Here is a 12,587-nt window from a genome sequence, read left to right as displayed (position 1 = left end):
CTACAATCTTATTGCTAACCAGACTGCTCCTCCTTCCTGTAAGTTTACTCAATGCTCCTACTGTTTTAGCTACTACAATCTTATTGCTAACCAGACTGCCCCTCCTTCCTGTAAGTTTACTCAATGCTCCTACTGTTTTAGCTACTACAATCTTATTGCTAACCAGAGTGGGCCTCCTTCCTGTAAATTTACTCAATGCTCCTACTGTTTTAGCTACTACAATCTTATTGCTAACCAGACTGCTCCTCCTTCCTGTAAGTTTACTCAATGCTCCTACTGTTTTAGCTACTACAATCTTATTGCTAACCAGACTGCCCCTCCTTCCTGTAAGTTTACTCAATGCTCCTACTGTTTTAGCTACTACAATCTTATTGCTAACCAGAGTGGGCCTCCTTCCTGTAAATTTACTCAATGCTCCTACTGTTTTAGCTACTACAATCTTATTGCTAACCAGACTGCTCCTCCTTCCTGTGCCTCAGCTCACGTGACAGTCGATTATTTATACTTTACTATACATGTATATAGTCTCGCTACAGGCGGCTATAACTCATGAGTTATATTATTTTTATTTACTAAATATCAGTTATTATACGGGACGGAGTGGTCCAGCGGTAGAGAGCTGGACTGCTAACCCGAAAGTCTCGAGTTCGAATCCGGGTTCAAGTCAGTAGACCGTCCCTGAGTCCACCCAACTCTGATGGGTACCTAACTCTCGTTAGGGAAAGTAAAGGCGGCTGGGCATAGTGCTGACCACACTATCTCTTCATATGCCGAGGTCACAGAAACAAGTGAACTCTACTTCACTTGCCCCATAGACCGTCAGGTTTGAAAGGGAAACTTTACATTTTTTTATCAGTTATTATGGTATAATTATAATTTTTCCCTTTACATAAAAATTCTTACGATATTTACCCTGGTAACAGTTTAAAAAAACAACAGAAACACAAAAAAATAAAGTGGTACGGATGTGTCAGAAGGGCGACCTAATTACAAGCCCAATTAAATGTCAGAAAGATGTTTTACTCTTGTGAATCTCTATCCGTGCTCACAAGCCAATGATTAACACGAAATACTAACGCTAACAGTGAGGCAATTAATTACATGATGTTATTAGAAAAATACATTATATGTTTAATATGGTAGTTCTTTACGGCCTAGCTGAAATAAAACGACATAATATGGTGTCGCTAGTCCTATGTTTTACAAATGTAACCATGGCAACGTTGTTTGTCGAAATGAACGAAACACACTGTGATTTATTTTTTAGAGAAGTTTGTGTTTTAGTAAAAAAAAGTGATTTTTTATTAGATGTGGAACCCTAACAGCTTCATGTCGTGTACACTAATTTATCGACTCGTGCCTGCCTATCACAGTAACGGCCACTTGATTACACTGTCTTGAAGGTTTATACTGTAAAGGTCCGTGACTTGTGTGTTTAATAAGCAGCATGCATCCGGCATTGCCCGAATTTAGGAAATATACTACGTTTCCAATTTAAATGCCATTTTGCAAATACCCTCGCCTATTATAGTAATAGCCACGTTAAGATACTCTATTAAACGTTTATACTTAATAGACAACATGCATTATTTAAAACACAAAAGCTACTCATGTAAAATCACGGGTAGGCCTACATTTTTTAAAATGTATTTGACATGCTGCGCGCATTGACTAAATCTTAATAGACATTGTCTCTTGGCTTATTACATCAGCAGCACTTTCAAAATTTAGTTCAACAGAACCATACGCAAATTGCAGGAGGCGTGGTATAAAAAGGTGTACATATGTCATATTTAATATTTTAAATGTCATTTGTATAAAATAAATAGTATATAACTTTAAGGTAATTGTCGTTAATTCTATTTTTAATATTTGTCTGTTGTTTAGTTTAGTGTTATATTAATAACAATTGTAAAATACAACCTATAAGGTTTATACAAGAGCTCTCATATCAGAACCAGGTGCTCTTTATTGAACATTGACAAACTTCCCACACCTGTTCCCTCTAAGGGAAAAAATTAGTGTGCAACGTGTATTTTGTGTGCGCGGTGTTCTAAAAGGCTTATACAAGGATATATGTATTTTACAAAATCACTGCGCGGCAGCTCAAAACTACTTCGCGGCCGCGCAACCGCGCAGCTTAGAGGGAACATTGTGTCTGAGTATTAAAAAGATTGTTTTTAGTTTCTGAAGGTACGGGGGGGGGGATTAGGTCTGATTCTATCGACTAATGGGGACTTGTTTGTAGCCTGTTATTTACAGTGTCATTTTTGATGATTTTTATTTCTGCATTGGCTCGTGAGGAGCACTAGATCTACATCTTTGTAATAAAGACATTTCTTTCTTACATGTAGATCTAGTTCCTTTTATTAAAAGGTATCAAAATTAATCCCCCATCAGATAGACCAGCCGATCACTGTTTACACGGAACTGTTAGCTAGTGTTTGAAAATATATCAATTAAATAGATTAGTTTATGTGTATATACGAGGCAAAAAATAATATTAAAAACCATTACGTATATAAAGTACAGAATAACACTAATACAAAATGACTTAAAAGACAATACAGTAAAGCAAAATAATAATAAACTTTTTTTTGTAACTATTTGATAAATGAATTTTTCTAAATATAAATAATTTTTAAGATAAAATGTGAGTTATTTCAATTTATTTAATTATAATGTATATATGGGAAGTTACTCATATGCTTATTTACTTAATAGGCTTATATCATTCGCAAAATTATTTTTTAAAAATGAAACTTAAATTTTTCCTTTTTTTAAATGTTTTTGTATTTTTTTAGTTATTTTCCTTGTAAGTAAATTTCAATCTGTGTTTAGTTTATTCTTATGTGTGTTGTCCAACCCACGGCAGGCCTCACGCATGTGTCAACTATGTTAGTAAAATACACTACACAGAAATCACAAATAAGGTTTGGCTTGTCAGAACATGCGCTAAAGGCAGTTGAGCTTTTATAGAAGAGGATGTTATTAGCAAATAAAACTACAGACTAGCTAAGCAGATAACTGTTTATAGTATGCAACCTTTCACCAACTGGGTTTGTTGAATTGTATAGCTACGGAACAGTACGCATCGTTTGCTACTTTGAGATCGAATACATTTATAAGAAATTGTGGCTAAAGGAATAGTATTTATTTTATTCATTAATTTGCACATAAGAATGTATCTATGAACATTGTTAAAATAATAAATAATCAATGTATGTGGGATAGTTTTGTTTCAGTCGCTAAAATCTTAGTCAACACCAAACGCATGTTTTTACAGAGAGGCATCGTTAGAGAATTTACACGATGATATTTATACAGATGAATATTGCTAATACCAATGTCTTGATCTAAATATTGAAATTGTGTATTGATTATAAACGTGTTTTCGGTTGATCTTTTTTTTTCTCTTTATATTCCAAACCATTGATCTAAAGATGGCCGCCGCCATTTTAATATGACCGTAAATGTTCTGTTATAGTCTAGCTAATATCGTTGAGAGACACATTTTTGGTGTAGGTGCTGTTTTGTTTTTACTACATATTTTCATTTCCATTTTGCTCTAATGAATTAAATTGTCTAAAAGCATATTAAAAAAATGTTGCTTGTATTTTATGTTGTGTCTGCAGTGTAGCTATTGTAAATCTAACATAAGCAAGGCATGTGGACCCAAGATACATGGAGGCCCTTTTCTCTCTTTGAAAAAAAACAACAAACACTTTTACATTGGAATTTTAATATTTATTTAAATTTTATAATTTAAAATAGAAAATGGAAATTAACTTTCTTTTCTTCAGTAACATTATACATGTTATAATAGCTAGTTGCACAAGTACATACAATATGAAGTCACAGGCTCTAAACCTTTTGTTAACAGAACAAAAAATATTCGTTCGCATTGCTATGTTAACCATTTAAAAACGATATAACGTGATTATGATTCGAATTATATATGCCCTCTTTATTAACAGCGGATATTGACCGATAGTACAGAAGATTTTTGTGAACGTTATAAGTAGAAGACACCTATGTTTATTTTTATTTTTATTTAATCAATACTAAATTACTGATTAAATACTAAGAGGCAGTATAATCAATTTGTTCTCAATGTGTGCATAGATAGCACCATTTATTAATACCGCTTTACATCATCAACAGTGGAGTTGCTCCCTCTCATGTTAACTGTAAGGCGAGAGCCAGTTAGAGGAGCCACTTAAGCCACGGCTTAAATGTCTAAATGAAATCATGGGCCCAAACCTTTTCAGATACAACAAACTCAACCATCTCACAAGACCTGCAATGTTGAATGAGGCGTAACGTCTTTTTATACCTGTGTGGGTGAGGAGGGGGATGTCAGACTTTTTGTGAAAATATATGGCTGTTGGGAGAATAAAGGGGAAGGATGGATGATAAAATATGGTTGTTGGGAGAATAAAGGGGAAGGATGGATGATAAAATATGGTTCTTGGGAGAATAAAGGGGAAGGATGGATGATAAAATATCGTTGTTGGGAGAATAAAGGGGAAGGATGGATGATAAAATATGGTTGTTTGGAGAATAAAGGGGAAGGATGGATGATAAAATATGGTTGTTGGGAGAATAAAGGGGAAGGATGGATGATAAAATACCCAAATAAGAGTTTCACGGGACAACGACAACATAACATAAACCCCATAGTGGCCGCGTGTTGATAGAGACAACACATTTGACAGTGTCAGAAGAACGTTTGTGATATATCCTGATTTTATGTCTGGATTTTGAAAACAAATACACTTGAGTCAAAAGTATGTAATGTAACAAGGTTTGAACTTGTGGATGCCATAATTATAGCGAGGACTGTATATGTTAAATTAAAAAAGCGGTATTGATATAAACTTATTTTAGCTTCTTCAGTGCTACTTTTTAGACGGCTATTAGACTAATTAGTGCAAGTTGTAATATTTTAATATTTTTTTGTCTTAATTACACAGCTCTTGTTGTTGTTTTTTTTCTTTATATGACACAGAAAAGACATTATTGTTCGGTATACTTTAAAAAAAATCAATACATATATACATTTCCCTATCCTATATATCATTATCCTTTTTTTTTATATTCTTGAGTTTTTTAGCTAATTGGCTGTTTTATCGATTAATTAAATAATGCAATGCGGTCTGTTTAAATAGTCTAATGATGTGGTTTTTTAATTAATCTAAGTTATCAAAATATGATGAGCAAAGTTTTTTTTCTTTCACTTTTGACAGAATAATAGGTATGTATGCAATACGTTTATTGTATGATATGTTCCATTTTGTATTTAAACATTCTGGTCGGAACCAATTACTGTCCTTGTCACATTTTAGTATGTAGCATTGTTTTAAATGAATACAACAAGTATATTTATGTTAACAGATAGCAAACTCCTATCAGTACTGGTAAATCGAAGTGTTGAAGTCTCTTGTAATATACAATTTAATTTCGCTCTAAGTTTTCTTAATCAATGTATGCCATTTAAACTAAAAAAACATACATTTTTGACACACTTTCTTATATGTCATTTAGATATAACTTTTCATTTTATACCTAGCATTGAATGTCGTATACATTTTTGCAACACATAATTACCATCTAATTTGAAATTACATTTTAAGGCTTTTTCCCTTATGTATATTTACATAGTTAATGGTAAGTAACTAAAACTAATAGAAAGTAAAAGAAATTAATTTTCTAACAATATGCCTATATGTCTACATTGTGCAGGGGTCTCTAAACTACGGGCCGGCGAGGTCATTTCATCCGGCCCGCGACGATCTTTTTGCCCACTGAATAAATGTTGTTAGAGGTGACTGAGGAACTTTGCACAGAAAATTCAAAACAATTTGAAAATGTAGCTTTGTGTGCAAATACCATTACCCGCTGTGTTGCAGACATTGTTGAAAACATTGTGACTCAAATTGCGAAATATGCAAGCAAGCTTCGCCATTTTTCAATTGCAGTGGATGAGTTGCTGGACAGTTGTTCCACTTCAACTTCTTGTGTTTATTAGAGTGGGTATAGACATTGGCCTTTGCTGCACACATAACTAGTCATTTAAATGTGTGAACCTAAGATGGCAAAAGAGGGAAATCTAGTTTCTTATCTATAAACCCATCTAAATGCCTTCAGATTCAAACTTGTCATGTATTTGTAACAAGTACAGGCCAACAACTTGACGCACTTTCAGCAGTGCAAGTTCTTTACGGCATTTCCCCGAATGGAAACTTACCCGAATGCGACAAACGCCCGAATTGAAATTTGTCCGAATGGGCATTTGTCGCATTCGGGCAAGTGTCCGTTTAGGCAAGTATCTATTCAGCAAATCGGCCTTCCGGCAAACGGCATTCGGGCAAATGCCAGTGAAAAAATTCAACAAAAATTTAAATACCAAAACATTAAAATAAAAAGTCTTTTTTTTTTACATTTTATGTATTAGCTTTAACGTTTTAAAATAATAATTTAATAATAATGTATATTGTTTTTAAAAAATAAGTATTATTATTATATTATAAATAAAATGTCAAACCTATAGCAGATTTGAATAATTGAATTTACTAATACTGAAATATAAAAACAAGTTAATAAAAAGTCCAGTGACAATTTAAGCGCAATTTCCTTATGTTCAAATAATAGTCTAAAAATAGATAGTGATCAAGTTTGTTTTTAAACTAGCTCCTCCTCCTTCGCTTGCGGCTCGCGGAGTTCGCTGCTAAGCCAACCAGGTCACATGATTTACCCTCGTCCTCCTTCGCCTTCCACTGCCGATTTTGCTATATAGTACTGTAATGTATTATGTATAATATAATTAAAAAACAATTGTGACCAAACGAAAGGATATTTTTGAAAACTTTCTTCGGCAGTATTGTTCTAAATTATGGCAGCAATCGATTGGTAAATATTTCAAGTCGCTAAGTGGTCTGGTTGCCGAGATATGGGCCAAAAACTGCATTTTTTCGAGGTTTTTTTGGCTTTTCCGGGAAATCCAGGAAGGAATTCCGGAATTTTTTTGGCCCACAATCATCCTCGGAACTTGCTTAACATATTTGCTTTGGAACTAGTCCTCGATATTGCTTCATTGAGGAGGAGATACGACTTAAAGCTCGGACATCCATCCATCATTGAGTCAATGATTCATTGACGAGTTAATAAACGCAATTCTCCAGAATGGCAATTGCGCTAAAAAGTATATTCAAGCATCCAGAGAACATGGGCGTTCAAACAGTAAAGTCACATCGAACTGTTCAAGTGTCTTGTTATATATTATTTAATTATGCTTTCAGTTTTCTCAGTGAAGTTGTGTACCTTATTAAATTTAATCTCCATGAAACATATACTTTAGACATATTTTCATATATGTAATTTAAACTTTATTCTAAAGTGCGATTTTTAGTCAAATATATAAAAAGCGAATTTTAAACAATAACATACTCTTCATTTTAATTACGAAACATTCAGTTGCGAACATTACTGCCCTTGTAACATGTTAAGTCATGCATGTAAATGAGAAAGATAATATGAGACAATAATTAACCTTGTGTAATAATTACTGTATAACCTCTTCTGTTTAATACAGACTAATACTTTGCTGCCAGTGAATAATACTTTAATACAGTGTATCTTTGCATTTTGTTGTTGTGGTGTTGAAAATAGTATATTTTAGTTTCTTACAAGAGATGAAATGTAGGCTCATTACATCGGGGTTAATAGATGGACACAGACTTTTTATTAGCGTTATTAATGTCATGGAATCAGGCCGACGTTAATAACAAACACAATCAACGGCCTGCCCCACCAGCCCATGTAAACATATACACGTAGGCAGACAGTGCCGGAGCCAGGTTGTTTAGCGCCCTATATATATATATATATATATATATATATATATATATATATATATATAAATATATATATATATATATATATATATATATATATATATGTATATATATATATATATACATATATATATATATATATATACATATATATATATATATATATACATATATATATATATATATATATATATATATATATATATATATATATATATATATATATACATATATATATATATATATTTATATATATATATATATATATATATATATATATATATATATATATACGTGTATGTATATATGTGTATTAGAAAACTGTCTCATTAAATTTTTAAATTAAACCATTTAACATTTATTATTGCAAAATAAATACACCATTAGACAACAAACCACACAGAGATAGGCTCAAACTCATTTCTGGCCTGAAATAATCGAATTTTAAAACGCCGTAATCACATTTATGCCCGCGTAGTTGTTTTTTTTTCTAGGCAACAGTGTGTGATAGTTACTGTAGAACAACCACTGCTTCGTCGGTATAGTAGTTCCTCCAATTTAATTAATTTCTTTTTATGAAAACTGTGCTCTCCACTAGCAACTTACACTGGACGTGTTAATAGTAAACTCAAAGAAATAACTACATTTGGTACATAATATTCCAATTTTAGTTGCACTATATAGAGAAGCACATCTGATGGTAACATATGCTTAGGAAGCTGTTACTTGAAGCTCAGTGCAAATAACATCATTATCAATATATGTATTAACCATATGTTTCAACATATTTGCAGTCAGTAAGTATATTCGCATGTGTCATTTGTTGACATTGTACATTTTATAAAGGATGCCAAATAGAATATAATGTTCTAATTGTTGGAATCTCTCTTCAATAGACTATATACCCATGTCCCATATCCAAGATAATGTAGTAGAATTCTTCGTTGAAATTATGTTTAAGATCCTGTGGTGCCAACAATTAATTTAGTTTGAAAATCGAAATCTTACCCTGGCCAACGAGACTTTTAATTAAAAGAGAGAGAAAACGAGACTTACAAGCCCAATTAAAAATCAAAATTGCACACGTTATCGGCGTCATGGAGTGATCACTAAATCAACATTAAAATTAGATAACCATCTGAAATGTTTAAATTAAAAGATGTAGATTAAATACAATAATTATCTCATTATATTACCCGAGGCAAAAATTTGGGGAGGGCAGGTGGGGCGGCCGCCAAACGTGGTAGATAATAATATAAAAAGCTCGTTACTGAATCATATACTGTCGAAATATTGAATCTTGAATGCTACTTGGCATTACGGACTTATTTGTTTTCTATATCAATTGTGGGACACCAAAATAAATAAACCGGGAGTGATCTCCCCTAAACTTTCTCGAATATTCTAATATAATACTACGTGGGATGTCAACTCGGAATATAGACATGATTTTTGTTTACTTAAACTTTTAAAAATAGAATAAAATCTAGTAGAAAAAAAAATTGCGCACCAAGCGAGCACCAAAACCAAATGTGCGTAATAGTGCTCAATATTATTAGTACTTTATAAATTTACATGCGTTTTTTGAAAAATCGGAAATAGCGTAAATTAGTACTTCCGGTCAACGGAAATTACTCAAAATTTGATAGAAGGTAGAGAATTAGATCTTTTACTTACATGTGAAATTTCATTTATCTATCTGAATTAGTACTCAAGTTATAGGCTTTTGAAAAATTCAATGTAGAAAACGTACCACTTCCGGTTATCGGAAATCGCTCAAAAGTTGATACGGATCTACGATTTTGATATAATACTTATATATGAAATTTCATCAACCTAGCTGTAACGGTACTCAAGTAATCGTGTTTACACACAGACACGCAGACACACAGACACACACACACACAGACATACGGACAAGATTGCAAAATTATGTTTTTCCGTATCAGTGAGGTGTAAAACGTCGAGATTTGTAAAAATCTCGATTTTTTTTTGCACGATTACAATACTTTCTCTATACTACGTATATACGAGAAAGTAAAAAGGCAAAGTGATTGGTAAAAAGCGCCCCCACCTGTACGAATGAGGGAAGGGGGGGGGAGGGAAATGCGTATTTTTATCAACACGAATAAATATTTATAGGCCTAATTTAAAGAGGGGGGGCCAAAATGATAGTTCGTCCTGGGGGTAAAATCACGATATAACGTCGGTTATTATTCCGGAATTGTACAGCAGTAAAAGACAGTAAAACCATGACGTAGTCTGCCGAGCCGTTCCGGAAACCACCAGAAATACTGTAAACCATGATTTATTTGCCGCCATTTTCAAAATATATACTGTTTAAAAAAGTAAAAAATGTGCATGGATTGATTTTAGTTGCATTTTAAATACTGCTTTGCTAAGTATTTTGTATTCTAATTATTTTAAGTGTATGTGCTAATTATTGCTGCTACTAAACATTGTTCTAGTTCTTCTTACTACTTTTAACTTTAGTAATTCTAATCTTCTTATTTTTACTTGATAAAAAAACGGCCTGAGCCTACAGTCCATGTAAGCAAATTCACGTAGCAGATTCGGATAAATGGTACTTGTCTTATGTCTCTATCAATGTTTGCCTTTGGTTTTTTAGCTTGCATTTTAAACAAAATGTATAAAAAAAAGTTTTTTAATACGAGAAAATTAAGAGTGATAGGCAATGTGGTTGAGCATCAGTGTTTGAAATTTTAGGAATTTATTTTTACCAAATAGTAAAGGTTGGAGTTATTTTAAATAAAACAATAATATAATATTTTCAGATAACAAAGAAAGCATCTTTTATAAATATTGCATATACTGAATTATCAAACTTAAAAATGTTGTCATTTCTATAAACAAAATATGCAACATTTTAATCTAACTATATATTAATACTCGTTGGGTTTATAGAGATACGTTATCTCCCTTTATTGTTTTCAGCCCACAGTATTATTGATATTTTCTGACCAGTCGTATTTCCCTATATAATCTGTGTATTTTGTGGGTCAAAACTGACCGGTCGTATTTCTCTATATAATCTTTGTATTTTATGTGAAAACAGAGGGTATTTTCAACAACGATTTTAGGTTGCTTAACCTCTGTACATCAGGCTATTTTTTGCAAGCTCACAGAAAAATGGTCTTTCCGTTTGACTCAATCAACAGCGTCAGATTGTGTAGCCTCATGTGTTTACCATAGCATTGTGAGTATGGATAGAGATTCACAAGAATAAACTTCTTTCTAAAATTTAATTGAGTAGGTTACAAATTTGTAGTTTTCATACTTGCAAGACGACCATTTTTTGTTAGTTTAAACAATTATTTGATTATTAAAAGGAACAGAAAATTCAAGTGAAGCATTACTTTAAAAAAGAGAAATAAGGACAATGTATACATTAATTTATAAAAGGAAGTGAGAATCGTAACTAAAGGAACACAAAATCTGGTATTAAAGATGATTCGTAACACAAAAAACCTTTAAACATCTTTATACAAATACAGTTGTATTTTGACATACGAGTGCCCTGACATACACGATCTTTCATACACATGCTATCGATTGAGTAACATTTGAAATACGAGTAATCGGAGTAGCGGTTTTAACGGTTTGTCGAAAAGAAACATTTCTAGAGAGTTTGCAAATGATTGTGTATCGGAGCTATTTAATGACACTTACCTAGCTCATTTCTAAATCATTCCTTAAATCGAGAAAATAAAACCTTATTGGACAAGTATATTTGTACATCATGTATGAAAAAGTTGGGATAGTGTGGAAAGCCTGGAGAAAATTGAAACGACCATCGAAGAGAAAACAATGACTAAAAATACGTGAAAGAAATAAAACAGTATATAGTAACATTTAGGTTTCATTATGCTGGGTGAAGTATAGGTATTTTATTTTATAGACCCCACCCCAAGAATGTCTACCTAATCTCTCCCCCCCCCCCCTCTCCAAGAAATGTAATTTATATAGAAATATATACAAATTTCAAGTGTCGTTGTCCAACCCCTCCCCCCGGAGAAAAAAGTCTGAAAGAAAGATGCTCGGGTTCAGACAACACACACCAGGTCCAAGTTTGTTCTCAAGTTGTTCTTCGCGTATTTCATTCTTGAAAATGTTTGTTCACACAGGTATATTGTTGCAAAATTTGAAAGGTACTTTGATGAAAAAGTTTTAGGAAAATCTTCCTTGGTCCTTCTTTGAACTAGTCTCTAAGGAGGTTATTAGCTTGCAATTCGGTGACCTCCAGCTGCAGTTCTTCTGAGCAACTGGCCACATTTGCTTCAAATGGGCTTTGAAACAGTCTCACTTCTTCTGCCTTTGAATCCAAGTCAGCCAACCGCTACTGAAACTGCGTCTGGAGGTCTTTGATGTGCGTCAAGTTGTTGGCTTGTACTTGTCCCGAAAACATGACAAGTGGGTGTATAGATCAGAAACTAGATTTCCCTCTCTTGTAGTTTTAGGTTCAGAAAATTAAAATGACGTGTAATGTTTGCAGCAGAGGCCAATTTCTATACTTTTCATCAGATATTAACGGCAGCGGCTTGCTTTGTTTTCCAGGAAGTCCTCTATTTCCTATCTTAACTTAAAATCCCCGTTCAGAACTTTCTCAAAACGTCGTCATTTTACTGGTAAATCTTGCGATTCTCTGGTTGTATCTTTCAACATGTCTCTGAACTATCTATGGTAGAGTCCATGTGACCTTATAAATTCACA

The sequence above is a fragment of the Physella acuta genome, unplaced genomic scaffold (assembly GCF_028476545.2).
Source record: "Physella acuta isolate Inbredline_101_S28 unplaced genomic scaffold, ASM2847654v3 ptg000319l, whole genome shotgun sequence".
NCBI classification, from domain to species: Eukaryota; Metazoa; Mollusca; class Gastropoda; family Physidae; genus Physella; species Physella acuta.
This window is presented reverse-complemented; position numbering follows the sequence as displayed.